Genomic DNA, 15,044 nt, shown 5'->3' with positions numbered 1-15,044 from the left:
CTGGCCGCCTCGGCAGCGGCCCAGCGCTGCCCCCGGGGCTTCCCCGAACGACCGTGGGAAAAAGCGCCCCGAGAGCGACCGGGCGCCAGGTGAGCGGGCCGCGCGTTGGGGTGCTCTGGCTGTTTAGGGGTTGCGCTTTGCCTTTTGGTTCCCGGGCGCTACCTGCCGCTCTCGGGAAACTTTATGCGGTGTGCGAGCGGCCGGGGGCGGCTGGTTGGTTTGGCCAGGAGCCGGGCTGCTGGCAGCGGGATTGTTGTGTGTGTGCTGAGCTCGTGAGTCAATATTGATTTGAGGGAGTCAGGTATTAACCGCTCGCGTCTTAGAAGGCTCATTAGCGGTGACTCGTTTCCATGACAACGGGACCCCTCTGAGGCTTCGGGGTTATCTGTTTGCCCGCCTTCGTCTCTTTCCTGTTCGTGAGATGGACTTGTACCACTGTCATGTTTTGCCGCCGAGGAGAAAAACAAGCAATAAAAGCGGAGCGATCCGCGGCCCCAGTTCAGCGTTCCGGGCTGCGGTGCCTTCCTTAACGATGCACGGACGGGACTGAGCAGTAGTGTGAGTTGTGCTAGATCTCTTAGTGTTTGTTTTACTTCTCTAGCCATAAAGCTCGGACTAAAACGTAGTTTGGATCGTCAGTTGCTTCAGTTCTCCTTCAAGCCGCGAGTACTGAGAAGTGCGATGTTCGTTGCCTTTGTGTGTCGTTGACCACCTCCCCCCTCAACCCCCCCCCCCGAGCGGCTCTGTGCTGGGATCTCTGTAGTTTATTGCCGCAGCACAGAGGTGAGGATCGGCTTATTGACTTCTTGTGTAACTTTGTCACCTTCTTGTGGTGTGACCTTCACAGGTCCTTAACTTCCCTGTAACCTCTGGGGTCTTAACGGGAGGAAACGCTGCCCGCTGGTACCTGTGGTGCTCTGAGCTAATCAGGCAAACGGTTCTTCTGAGGTGAAGTACTGCTACATTTGAACGTATCGTTTTGTTATGAGTAGTAAATGCATCTTTTGTGTTCCTCTTCTGTAATGACCTAGGTGCAAACCTCCCCTTCTTTTTTTTCTTTTTTTTTTTTTTAATTCCAATCTTTATTTAACATAGGGTAGTTGCTCTACCTCTTCAAGATGCTGTGTCCTGTCATTATCCGTCTGAAATCAATAATTCTAATCCCATTTACGTGAACAAGCAGTCACAGCCTTCTTATGTTAACTGTATCGGGTTCGGGTAGAAATGGAACTCTTTGGCAGTTTTAAATTTGTAGGAATATCAACTAAGAATATATATGTAGCAAGGAGATAAAATAGTAGAGAAAGAGAAGTCTGTAGAATTGAATGATAATCTTGGTCACTTGTCTTAGAATTGCAACCAAAGAGGTGCTAAAAAGCTTTTTTTATTATTATTCTTTCTTTTTTCTTTTTTTTTTTTTTGAGAGAGAATGAGCACACACTTTTAACTGTATGTCAAGTTAAACATCTGAAATGATTCAAACAATTTTCCTAGTTTTCCAATAAATGTTTTGATATGTAGCATTCTTCATAGAAGCATTGAGAAGGAGTGTGTAAATGTTTTAGGATATGCATTTCTAAATCTAAACAGCACCTGATTGTTCGGCAATAAGCATCTGAGATGATAGCAGTAGTAAGTTAGAATAGCAGGGGAGCTTCAGTAGAAGTGTACATTTCTTTGCTGAAATGCTCCTTTCAAGTGAGTAAATCATATCCGTTCTAAAATACACATTTCCTTCATACCCTGAGGAAGAGCCTATCCCAAGCTCTGTTCAGCAAAGTGCTAAAACATATGCCTCATTCCTAATGCATTAGTGTTCTCTAATATCAGCAAACTGTGCTTCCAGCATTTACTTAAGTATTCTAAAGAATCAAGCCTGTGACCTTGTCTTCTTAGCAACTTGGCAGTGAAACATCTGTCTGAAAATATCTTTTGGGAATTGAGGACTTTCTGACCGTTACTGGCCCTAGAGAAGAAACTTAATGACAAACCTACATAAAGAAAGAAAAAGAAATGACGTCTGAATATCTCATCTCCTTTAGTTGTCATTGAATTATGTTTCGATATTGAACTATTAAATTTTTACTACTTAGTGCTGCACAGTCAATGCAGGTAGACAGAAAGTGAGCCAGGTTTTATTCTGTGCTTTATGCCTTATGTAGAGCTCCTTGTAGTAGTAAGAATGACAGATATTACATTTCAGTTCTGAGACCCTGGTTGCTATGAGAGGGTGGTAAATATGTATTTCTTAAGACTGATAACAGTGGCAAGAAAGATTCTTTCTATAAAGTCTGTATGATTTCTATAGTTGCTTTTGAGAATACTATTCTCTGAAGATGTCTAATTGTCTGAGCTGATAGTGCTAAAGGTGTTCTGTTTGAAGAAAAAGGGAGAAAAAAGCAAACAGATATAGAGACTAAACCCATAGGTATAGATGGTAATGTGGGTTCTGTATTTTACTATGCCAATGTAACTTGGTTATAATGTACTGCTTATATATATATTTTCAATAAACTAAAGTGCTTCTGGGAATGTTCATATCCCAGCTATGTATTGCTCAAGCTGTATGTTGCTTCATCTTTACTGGCATGTAGAAGTAAACTTAGCATTGTTTCTCTGGTGTTGGAAGTCCTTCAGGTGGTTTGGGAAAAAAAGTAAATACAGAAGATGGTTGAACTACTTTGTCTATAACTGATCTGCTTTGGGCATATTCCTTTATCCCCCTATTTCATCTTTTCTCTATTCATCGTCCCTCTACTTATCTTCAGTCTTGTTTGTTTCGAGTGTAGGTTCTTCAGTATAAAATCTTGTTTTGTGTGGGTATGGTGCCCAGACAGATCTCTGTTGGAGCAGCAAAATGTTACTGCAGTGCAATAATGAGAAATGATAGGCTACATTTTTCCTGTATCAGTCACCAAGGTGTTTGCATGAACACTTATTGCTGTCTGAGAGGCAGTAAGATTGTTACAGATCAGTGTGAAGGTATAATGGAGGAACTGTTTCTATTGCTAGGGTCCCTTTTGCTCCTTTTGTTAAAACTTCTGGAGAAAAAGTTCACAGATCTAGAATTTGAGTGGCTCACTCCTGCTTTTCTTGTATGTGTATGTTTGTTGCCGGGGCAAATGTACTAGACTTATGGAGGTAAAAATAATGCAGTCATGTATTTAAGATTTGCATGTTGGTGGAGGAGGTTCATCAACAGCAGAATCGAACACTAAAGAAATGAAGTAGAATCCCTGTTATTTATTTATTCATTCTTTCTCTTTTTCCTGTGTTTGTAGGTGGGAGAAAGGCAGATGAGTTTCCAAGTATCCTTTTCAAGCTTATAAAGCATACAGCTTTATATAACAGCAGTAAGTAATGGCATTAGGCAGGTATGAGAGCTGTCGCTGTATCATTCCAGCTGGGAGCTTAATTATGCTCTCGATAAACTACTGTAAGAATGTTTATACTTCGAAATATGATATACTTGGGGTAAATCCAGCTACAACTTTTTTTGTTTGGTCTTACTTTTCAAAATCACTCTCCTAATGGATATTGGAGATTTCTGATAAACTGGGCTTTTAGGCTGAGGTCCTTTTCTAAAAAAAAGGTTTACAGATAAGAACTGATTTTTGAACTAATCACATTTCTGCCATAGATAATAGGTTGACTTCTTTTGTCAGGATCTAGCTGAAAAAATAAAATAAGGCAAGGAATTTATTTTTTGCAAGTTTTTGGAAGGTGAAGTAAAGCTCTTCTATTTTGTTCGTTTTATTCCTCTTAAACATGAGAACTTTAACACATGAAGATCTAGAAAAGCTCTCTTCCATCTTTTCATTTATTTGCCTTGTTTTTAATGATTTCTGTACAATGATTTCAAAGTGACTAGAATTTTAAGGCACAAATATGAAACAAGCCAAAGGATTTTTTTAAAATATGCCTGGCATTTTTCCGACTTATGAAATAGACAGATGAAAGTATTCATCAGCTCAAATTTGTTACCTCCAAATTTTATTGCTCAGACAATGGAGTTCAGTGGCTGTAGGACTCAGCCAGTGTTTGATTTGTACATCACTGCAGTATAACTTATAGGAACTCTGAAGGGAAAAGCAAAACTTCCTTCTCACAAGGTCACACTGAGCGTGATATGGACTCCTACGTGAAAGAAGAGAATGCATGGAAGCTTATAAGGACTGAAAAATTCAGGAAGGCATAAGGCACTCTGTGAAGACAGACATTTCAAAAGATATATGCAGATGCTAGGGCTGTGGGTAGTAACAGTGGTGTTAATGGTCACCAGAAGCCTGGCATAAGTAGAATCAGACCTGAGAGCGAGTTGACTAGGCTGCCTCACTGCTTCGGAAATGCCAAACAAAACAATCAATTTTCAGAGGCCCAGAAAATAAAGCTATTTGCTGGCTTTTATAGATTCCCCAGTATGAAGTCTTCATGATCTGCATGCCTTACTTAGCCTCAGTTGTAAAGAGCTCATCTTTCTGGGATTGGAAATGTCTGTGGTGTAAGTCTGATTCAGACAGGATGTTTGCTCTCAAGAGAGAAGCAAAAATCACATGACAAACAGTTTGTGTTTAAATGCCAGAACATACGATGTGGCAGATAATAACCTGTAGACTTGAGAATCCACTACCATCTTTAAAGTCTAAGAACAGCATAGTGCAACCTTTAGAGCAGTTAATTTTCTTTAAATCTGATTTTATTTTGTATTAATGGTAGGAAAAATAAAGACAAATTAACCTATTAGCAGTTTCCCCAGTACAAGACAGATTTCTGCTTTTATTGGTACCCTACACATACACTGCACACCGAAATGGAAATGAGGAGGAGTAACACCCCACTCCCAATAAATCAGTACCAGCATGCAACACAGCTAGTATTCCCCAGGTACACCTCAGTACCCCCCCTGTCAATGTAGAAAGTCTACAGAGGAGCCACTGAGTGCTTCAGGTGACATCGCAACCTTTTGATGCTGATGCTGCATCTGAATGCCTTATCTTCAGCTGACATAGTACATCGCTGCTTTTATGGTACGGCTGGTTTGCTTGATTTCTTCACCTACAGATGATAGGCTCTCAGCACAACAGTAGATGGATCTACCTGGCAGTTTGTGCGGGATGGAAGCTAAGGTGCTGATTTTCTATGTTCTCTGGAGGTAAGCAGGGAGAGATCTAACGTCTGTGTGCGCAGCAGCTCCAGCAGTGGCATTCGTGCTTCTCCTTTTGAGTCTCTTGATTTGTAGGCTGACCTTTTCACAACGGTGAAGCTTAGCAGGCCCACACGATTTTGTCACTTTATGCTGGGTTGTCTGATGTTGCAGACAGGGAGTCTGTTCCTGTTCTATTTGGAGTCAAGGGCAAAATTCTCACTAATTTCCATAGGAACAAGTTGTGTTCCTAAACATACTTCAGTAGCTAGAAAGAAACTTCCTAATAAAGAACCAAACTATAACACTGAGCATAACAGTGAGCATTGTTTTATGCTTCAAACCCCTCAACAGTAGTATGCTTGCAGACCAAGCATTGCAAGCAACAAACCTCAGGGCATTCCTAGAAGGACTGTGGAGGATTGCCAGCTCTCAGGCTGTGCTGAGAAACAATTGAGTCTTGATCATGTTACTGATTAAAAAAAAACAACAACACTTATTCTAATGGGCACTATTCAGTACATTAGAATTCCAGTCCTGATACAATCTACAAGCAGTGAAGTTTTACTTAGTGGCATTACACAAAGGATTTACTACCTAAAAGAGAAAAGGCAGAGGGATTTCTGTTTACCTGGAGAAGGAAAAGGCCCAGCACTGATGGAGGGGACATCTGAAAGATACTACGAAAAACTTTGGACTGCATCCTGTTGTCTGGAGTTGTGATACTTTAGGCATATTCCTAACCAATTGTCCTCCTCTCCCATTTGAGTATTACTTTTTTTTCTTTTTCTCTTTATTTTTTTCCTTACTTCTCTTAATCTTATCCTTGGTGATTACCTTGCTGCCATTCCTATGGCTCACTTAACAGAGATGCTTGTTCAGTTACAGGCTGAGAGGAACTAAAGTGAAGTGCTGGAACCCATTGGAGGAAGGCAATTCAAAAAAATGTATTTTGCACAACTCTGCAGCTCCATGAAAGCTTTTCAGAATCTCTGTATTTCACTAATTTGTTGCTAGAGGACTAGCAACTTCTGTACAAAACTGTCAGGGTAGAAGGAGGTAGTTGCCTGGGTCATTTAGTTTGCACATTTGTTGTCTTTGTAGCATTCCCAAATACGAAGACACCAGGACTGATTTTTCCATGCCATTTTCAGCCTGTAGAAATTTGAACACCTCTTTCACTGTTAAACATGCTTCATCTGCTAATCTCTCATCTTGTGCTGGTTTGCTTTTTGTTGTGAGAATTTGAGAGATTTTTGTATTCTTGCCCCAGCCAGTACTAGCAGTGTCAACCTCTGACCAACAATACTTACACTTTAAAATTGTCACTTTTGCATTATGTCACTTCCAAGACAGTTCATCTTACTATTCAAAACCATAGGGAAAGTTCTGCAGAGGTAAACTTTTACAAGGAGATTTTATTCTTTTTAGATACTTTATCTTGAGTGAAAAACATGAATTTTCAGTACATGATAACATTCAAAATACTGGCTTTTTTTCCACATTGTAAAGGATGAATTTTTGCATTCTTTCTTTTCTCTTTCTTTTTTCTTTCTGTTTTGTCTTTTCGGAATTACCATGGTGTGTAGTTTGGAAGAAATGCTACCAAAATAGATTAAATGAGAAGTTATTCACACAAAATATCTCCAAATACAGGAATTGAATACAAATCTGATTGACTGATATACTGTAAAATTATAAAAGACAATGTAAACCTAAAGGCAGAAATAGCATTAGCCCACATGATGAGACTTCACGGAGAACTTAAACTATCCAAGATGATGGGAAACTCAACAATTATGTCTTTATTGGACAGACTTCATAACATAACATTTTGTGGAAAAATGTTATGGCTCATTCTTCTGAATATGTTTTTAATTGTATCAAGTGTTAAGTTCCAGTTACAGATACAGACACATAAGGAGCTCTAACATGAATAAAGCACTAGTTGCATCTATGGTTTAGTGAAAGTACTGAGCATTGACATACTGGGCTAGAACTGAAAAGTCATGAGAGAACTAGGTTTGGGCTGTTCTTCATATTGGAACAATGTTTCTGAAGTAAGTTTTGTATAATCGTCCTTGTTATCTTTTTTTGATTGTGTGGAGATTGAGTAATTCGTTGTGATCCTGTTGTAAAGTGTGGTGACATAGCAGTATTTCCCTGATTAAGACACTGCTGAATTTTCATACTTAGAAATAGTATTGGCAGGGATTTAGAAAGCTGGATTCTAGCCAGAGAATAAACAATCCGCAGAAGCCAACTATGCAAGGAGATTCTATATACACAAGTCAGAGACTGTTAATTATTGCTTTGCATTGCAGGCTCTCTTCTGTGTTTGGGCAAATCTGTGAATTCCCATGTGAAGTAACTCAGTAGCTATGCAACCAGTGCAGGGGTATCGGGGCACGAGCCAGTGCATTGGTTATTTGATCACGTGCTGACCCATGGCCTTTCCAGGACTTGTGGCAAATGAAAAGGATCATTTGGGCTCAGTGCTGTTCTACTTCTAATCTGTGATTTACAACAGTTCTCAAGTTGTTCTATTGCTAGAAAAATGACAAAGTGTACAAATCATGTGCAGTCTGAATCTGCGCTGCAAAGATCAAATTCAGTCACTCTCAGCTTTTTCTCATTCCTATTCTTTTTTCTTTTTAAGATTGTGCACTCTGCCATTCATCTGTTGACAGTAGAGGTGTATAGTTTATGTAAGAAACTGGCCCACGTCATACATTATTGGTATTTACTTTTTAGAAGCCTCATGAATAGAACTGTATTTAAAAATTAAAAGCTCATATAGGATGAAAAAAACAATTCACTTTTTTTTTTAATTCCCCTCCTCCCCATTCGGAGTAGAAGAGGTGATGAACTACTTAACAAGACTCAAACTTTTATTTTTAATTTGAAATAACTATTTTCAAGACACAGACCCAAATTTTATAAGACTGTGGACAAATTCCTGTTTATTTGAATGGAAGCAGAGTCAAGTCCCAGGTGTGTGAAGAATGCTATTGTGAAAGCAAAGCCAAACCCATTCTGAGTCCCCTCTGCAGGAATCAGGATGGAACTACTGGCCAACAATCTAAGTATAACAATATGATATTTGTGAAGAAGGGAACTGACACTAATAATACTTTTTTTGCCTTTCTGCTCTTCATTGCTAGCATCCCATGTTTTGGGGTCATTATCGGCAGAGAACTGTTCAGTCCATTAATTGTCTTTCTTAGACAGACTCTATCTTCTCTCTCATAATGACACATTCAAAACAGGGAAAGTTTTATCCAACTTTAGTCTCTTAAACCCTAAGGCCATCATCTGAAGCTTCATTTCTTCTTTTTCCCAGAATCTATTATATTCAAGAGAAATTAATGTATCTACACGCACACATATAGGCATATGTGCCTAGCTTTCATTTAAATAAATTTGCATAATATGTGTTCATTTTGTACTTTTGTAATAATTATTACTTTGTAATAACAACTTTTTCCAACTCCACCTAGCTTTTCCCTACATCTTCTGACTTCAAGCTACAGTGGGAGATTAACAGTAGCTTGAACACAAATCCAAATGTCTGATTACTGCTAGGAACAAAATTTATTGCTTTACCTATTGAACATAAGTAACAAATTCCTAAACTTCCTGTGGTGGTGGAACTGAACTATGGAATAAACATATTCACAATAGTTTAAAACATTTAATAGATTATTTTTCTTTCCTTTTGTTCTTCTCTGAAATATGAAAGTTAATCCAGTAGTACAATCTAATCACTGGTATTTATAGTCCAGCCTTAAAACATCGAGTAAGAGCTCTAAAAATGCACACATGCTTTTCAGATGTGTTCTGTACTGCACCTGTCTCACAGTAAGCCTTAGTGAAGACTCTTGGTGTGAGGTGCTTTTCAAGGAAAGAAGAGGAGCAATATTCTCAATGCACTCAGCATCTTTCTTAGGCAGGCTGTGTTTATAGTGGTGTCTGTTTTGATAATGAGGCCTTAAAAGCAAGCATTGTTTTTGCATAATAGTTATATTTACCTACAACAAACAATTAAAAGCCATGTATAACATTTAAGTAATGCAAATGAAGCTGTAGTGATATCACTTAACAGTCAAAGCTCAGTGTTCTCTTCCGTTCTTCCTTTTCTCTTCCATCTGCCTTCTCAATCATGTCTCTCTCTTTAGATGGGTTTAGACAGGCATATAGTGGAGAGCTATATGGGACCTTTGTCCTTTTTTTTTTTAAATATAAATTATCAAACTCGAGACTATGTTCTGCAGCATACTGATGTCATGATCTGAGTCAATAAAGTTTGGTGTCCAGCAGCTGCCTGAGAACTTCTAAAATCTGCCCAACTTTTTTCTCAAAAAATATTTATTGTACTGTCTTCCACTTTGTATCTAGCCTAGCTAATGGTAGTAGGAACAGTGGCAGTATTTTTGTTTCGTACAGTCCTGATCAAACAAGGAAAATCCTCTTTCATGAGCCTAATCTCTATTTCCTTTAATTTTTACTTCTTTTGTCTGACTTGAAGTAAATGTTTTGGTGTTTTAATTTCATGCACCAAAACTAAACAAATGTTTATTGCATTTCAACATGAATGTCTGCACTGATTTATTTATTTATTCCCAATTCTGCTGCCAAAACAACAAAAATCAGTTGGTTGCATAGCATTATTGGAGAATTTATATGTGACACAAAATGGCCTTGCAAAAGAACACATTTTTTTCATGAATTGAGATTCTGAGCTCATAATACAACCAGTTTGGTTCCATAGTCATCACTGTAGCAAGTCCTTTCTCCTGGAAGAGGAGTCCTGCCCTATTGCACAAGAGCTTTCTCCATGACTGTGAAGCCAGAGAAACTTGCAGTTAGCGAGTGCTTTAGGAGAACATTGTGATGAAATGAAAAGGTTGGAAAGAGCTTGCTTTAAGAAAGTAAACTGTGCATGGCATTTTCTTGGAAACAAAGCCAAGTCATGGTTTTTAAGGAAATTTATAATTTGAATTCTATACCCATACTGGCAATGCTTGCTCTAGAATCACTTTGTTACACAAGTCCAAATAAAGTGTTTTTACTATGAAATATGTATAAAAGAATAATTTTATAGATACTAACTGGGTCATATGGCAGCATTGTCTCACATGTAGTTTGTATATCGATGCTGAATACAACCCATCAGTACAAAGACTTTGCTCCTTTTGGGAGGAGGCTAGTGGGCCTGGAAGAGGAAGTTGCTTGAATTAAATTACCTAGTTATTAGTAGCAAAGCAGACCCAAAGAAGAAAGCCATCTGTTGTACAGCTTGTTATTGGTAAAAAAAAATGTAATGATACTGCAAATTCAGAGCCTGGATTTTGAAGTATTGAGTGATGATGGATTTAGCTAAAATTCAGTGGGATGGCAGAGACTCAGACCTTCCTGTACCTGTAAAAGGGATCCAGACTTTACAGCAAGACTGAATTTGGCAATGTTTTAAAACACATAAGTCACGGAGTTGTCTAGATCAATCTGTGTCTATGACAGGGGGCAGCAGGCCTACCAACCCAAAAATAAAAGGGAAACAGAAAAGAGGGTGGGTGGGAAGATGAGAGCTGGGCCCCCAACAAACAAAACAGAGGCAACTATCAAAGGAGGAAACTTAATTTTACTAAATATGATATTGGAATGCAAGATAACACAATATAATACAATATAATTGGAATTGAAACTAGTAAATAAAATAAAATGAGAGTGAGAGTGTCCAAAACCAAAAGCCTTACTCTGAACTGGAGATGCACAGCTGGGAAGCACACCTATGCACTGCCAGGCAGTGAGAGAGAGTATCCCGTGAATTCCTCCTGTGACTTATCTTTCTCTCTGAACACAAAGTCCACTGGGGTATGTAGTTCTTCTCTTCTGAGAACCAGGTGTCCGGGAAGTTGTCAGTCCATGGGACTGGAGTATTCACTCTTGAATTCCCTGTGCTTCACTAGATGTTATGATGTAGAATACTGATAACAAGAATCATAAAACCACAGCACTTCAACATTGAAGAGGTACTTTGTTCTATCACAAGAGTGAAGAATCTCTGAAAATGCAACGTTATAAAAGATTAGCTGTGGATCTACCCCATTAGAAGGCTGAAATAATGTCTGAAGAACATGCTTTTGTAAGCTGGAGGTAATAGTCTCATGATCAACAAATAAATGAAAATACAATAGAAAGCACTCTCAAAACATACAGGTAATCAGGAAGATAGAATGTATAATCAATGGATATACAGATGGTATATAGTCAATAGATATACAGATGGGGGGGTGTGTGTGCACACGCGTGTGTGCACACACGCATCCGTCCATCCAGGAGCTTGGCTAATATAATTTATATTGGAGAAATGAGAGAAAGTCACTCACCCTGTCCTGGGCTTGCAAGATTAACTCCTGATAGAGCAGATCTCCAGAGGGATCCTTCCCCACTGGCAGTCAGCTCTTAAATGGGTCTGGGAGAGGTGGAGCCAGGCTCCACCCCTTCCTGCAGCACAAGTGAATTGCCTTCACCTGTGCTCCCATGGCTGACTCATTGCTCACCTCAGGTGATCAATCAAAGGTTCAGGCCGTGATTTAGCAGTCCCATACAAGAAGTAAGGCCTAAGTATATGTGCTGAGATTTAGACTGTGAGTTGAGACAATGGGAAGATTCTAATTCCTGTCTCCTTATAATAACAAATGGGATCTGCTGCTTTCCTAGGAGTAATTTAAGCACAATTCTTTTTTTTCTGAAGACCTTATTCTTCAGAAGCTAACAACTCAGTAGTATGCAGACTAATCACTTCAACCTGCAGAAGTTTTTATCTGCTGTATACCCTGTGACAGGTTATGCAGGATTTTTGAGTTAAATAGATAGTAGTTTTCTATACATAATAACAACTCTATGTTAGTACAGGAGCTTTGTCCTTTTACAGGAATCGATTTCAAGATGTAGACTACTCTTGTGTGCTCTGACCCTCAGTTGTGACTTCATTGTATATTGTGAAATGAAAAGTTTCAAAGATGGGTTAACTCTTCAGTAAGACACAATGAACAGTAGGTTCTAAGTATCAACTGGTGTGGTCTTTATTCCTGACTATCTGAACTTGAGGCTTTGCTAGTGTGTATTTGCCCATAAGCAGCCTGGAGTAGGTCTTCTAGTACCAAGTTATTTCCAGATATACGCTCTCCCAGACAGATACTCTCCCATCTCCTGGCCGACTGCATCACAGGTACTTTCCACATTAAAGATCATAGGTTGGAGTTTAAGAGCTGTTGATGGATGCTTTTATCCATGAAATGTGTTTGTTTTTAGAATATATGTAGGCTGTTGTCATCAACAAATCCAGTTAAGCTGTATGTTATGTGGGGGGGAAAAAAAACAACGCACCTCTTCTTGTTTATTTTTGACCTGCTGCCTGCCAACACTGTTTGGCTTGCAATTCTTGTATCATGAGAAGTGATGCACAACTGTTGCTTATTCAGCTTGTCCATGCCACTCAAATAGACCTTTGAGTTCCCTTCCTTGTTTATTTAATTGCTTGAAAATATTTTACCTTTTACTATCCTTATTCTCTCCTGTTCCCTTTCCACGGTGCTGTGTTATAGCTCTGTGCAATTTTTATTGCGCCGATGAAAATTTCAGAGACAGAAGTGGTACTTGGTGTTTGTTGCTATGCAGTGTTTTGGTCAGTAGTAGGAATTAGACACCCCTACTGCTGGGAGAAGAGACCTTCAAACTGATTTAGATACTGCATGACTACTTTAAAACTGAGACTGAGGTATTCAACAACTTTTTTTGCCTCAGTCTTCACGAGCAACTCTACGCAAAGCCCTCAAGCAGATTAATTGGACTGTGGGATCTGGGAAAGCATTGCCCATTCCACTGTAAGTGAAGATCAGGTTCACGGCCACTTGAGGAACCTGAAAATCCATAAGACTATGGGTGGGTCCTGATGAGATGCATCCCAGACTCTTGAGGGAATTGGCTGATGTAGTTGCCAGGTCACTCTCTATGATATTTGAAACATCATGGTAGTCAGGCGAAGTCCAAGGGGGAAAGGGAAATTTCACACTTACTTTTAAGAGGAGTAGAAAGTATGACGAAGGGAACTACTGATCTGTTGGCCTCACCTCAGTGCTGGGGAAGATCATGGAGCAGATCCTCCTGGAAATTATGTTAAGACATATGGAAGAGAGGAGAGGTCCAGAGAAGGACAACTAAGCTGGTGAGGGATCTGGAGCACAGGCCTTATGAGGAGCGGCTGAGTGAGCTGGAGTTGTTCAGTCTGGAGAAGAGGAGGCTCAGGGGAAACCTTACCCTCTATAACTACCTGAAGGGAGGTTGTAGTGAGCTGGGAGTCGGCCTCTTCCGTCATGTATCTAGTGATAGGACTAGAGGGAATGGCCTCAAGTTGCACCAGGGGAGATTCAGGTTGGACATTAGGAAATACTACTTCTCCATAAGAATGGTCAGGTGCTGGAATGGGCTGCCCAGGGAAGTGGTGGAATCACTGACCCTGGAAGTGTTCAAGGAACATTTAGATGTTGTGTTGAGGGACATGGTTTAGTGAGAACTATTGGTGATAGGTGAACAGCTGGACTGGATGATCTTGAAGGTCTTTTCCAACCTTGATGATTCTATGATTCTACAAGGTGATATGGAATAACCAGCATGGCTTCACCAGGGGCAGGTCCTGCCTGACCAACCTAGTGGCTTTTTATGATGGCATAACTGCATCAGTGGACAAGGAAAGAGCCTCTGATGTCATCTATCTGGACATGAGAAAAGGCCTTTGACACATTCTCCTATAACATCCTTCTCTCCATATTGGAAAGATACAGATTTGATGGGTGGACTTTTCAATGGATGACGAGCAGGTAAGTGATACCTATGATGAGCAGGCACTCATATCTAGGGAGTGGTGGTCAGTGATTCAGTGTCCGGATGGAGATCAGTGGTGAGTGGTGTCCCTCAGGGGTCATTACCAGGACTAGTGCTCTTTAACATTTTCATCAGTAACATCGACAGTGGGATCAAGTGCACATCCAGCAAGTTTGCGGATGATGCCAAGCTCTGTGGTGCGGTCAACACATCCAAAGGACGGAATGCCATTCTGAGAGACCACACTCCAGCAATGGGTCCAGATGAACCTGATGAAGTTCAATAAATCCAAGTGCAAAGTCTTGCACCTGGATCATGGCAAACCCTGCTATCGGTACAAGCTGGGGGAATGTAAGGATGCCGAAAAGAACTTGGGAGTACTGGTGGATGAGAAGCTCAGCGTGAGCTAGCAATGTGCCCTTGCAGCCCAGAAAGTCAACCGTATTCTGGACTGCATCAAAAGAATTATGACCAGCAGGTTGAGGTAAGTGATCCCTCTGCTCTGTGCTGGTGGGGCCACACCTGGAGTACCGTGTCCAGATGTGGAGTCCTCAGTACAAGAGAAACATGGACCTCTTGAAGTGTGTTGAGAGGAGGCCCACAAAAATGATCCAAGGGATGGAACATCTCTCCTATGAGGACAAGCTAAGAGAGCTGGAGCTGTTCAGGCTGAAGAAGAGGCTCCAGAGAGACCTGATAATGGTCTTTCAATACCTAAAGGGAGGCTGTAAGAAGAAAGGGAATAGACTCTTTTGCAGGACAAGGGGAGATGGTTTCAAACTGAAAGAGAGGAGATTTAGTTTGAACATTAGGAGAAAATTTTCTACAATAGGGGCGGTGAGGCACTGAAGAAGGTTTGTCAGAGAGGTGGTGGAAGCCCTGTCTTAGGAGATGTTCAAGATCAGGCTGAATGGGGCCCTGAGTGACCTGATCTAACTATAAGTGTTCCTGCTCATTGCAGGGGAGTTGGACCAGATGACCTTGAAAGGTCCCTTCCTATTCAAAACATTCCACG

Source organism: Meleagris gallopavo, chromosome 1 (genome assembly GCF_000146605.3).
Source record: "Meleagris gallopavo isolate NT-WF06-2002-E0010 breed Aviagen turkey brand Nicholas breeding stock chromosome 1, Turkey_5.1, whole genome shotgun sequence".
Taxonomy (NCBI): Eukaryota; Metazoa; Chordata; class Aves; order Galliformes; family Phasianidae; genus Meleagris; species Meleagris gallopavo.
The sequence above is the reverse complement of the archived record's forward strand: the minus strand, read 5'-3'. Positions refer to the sequence as shown.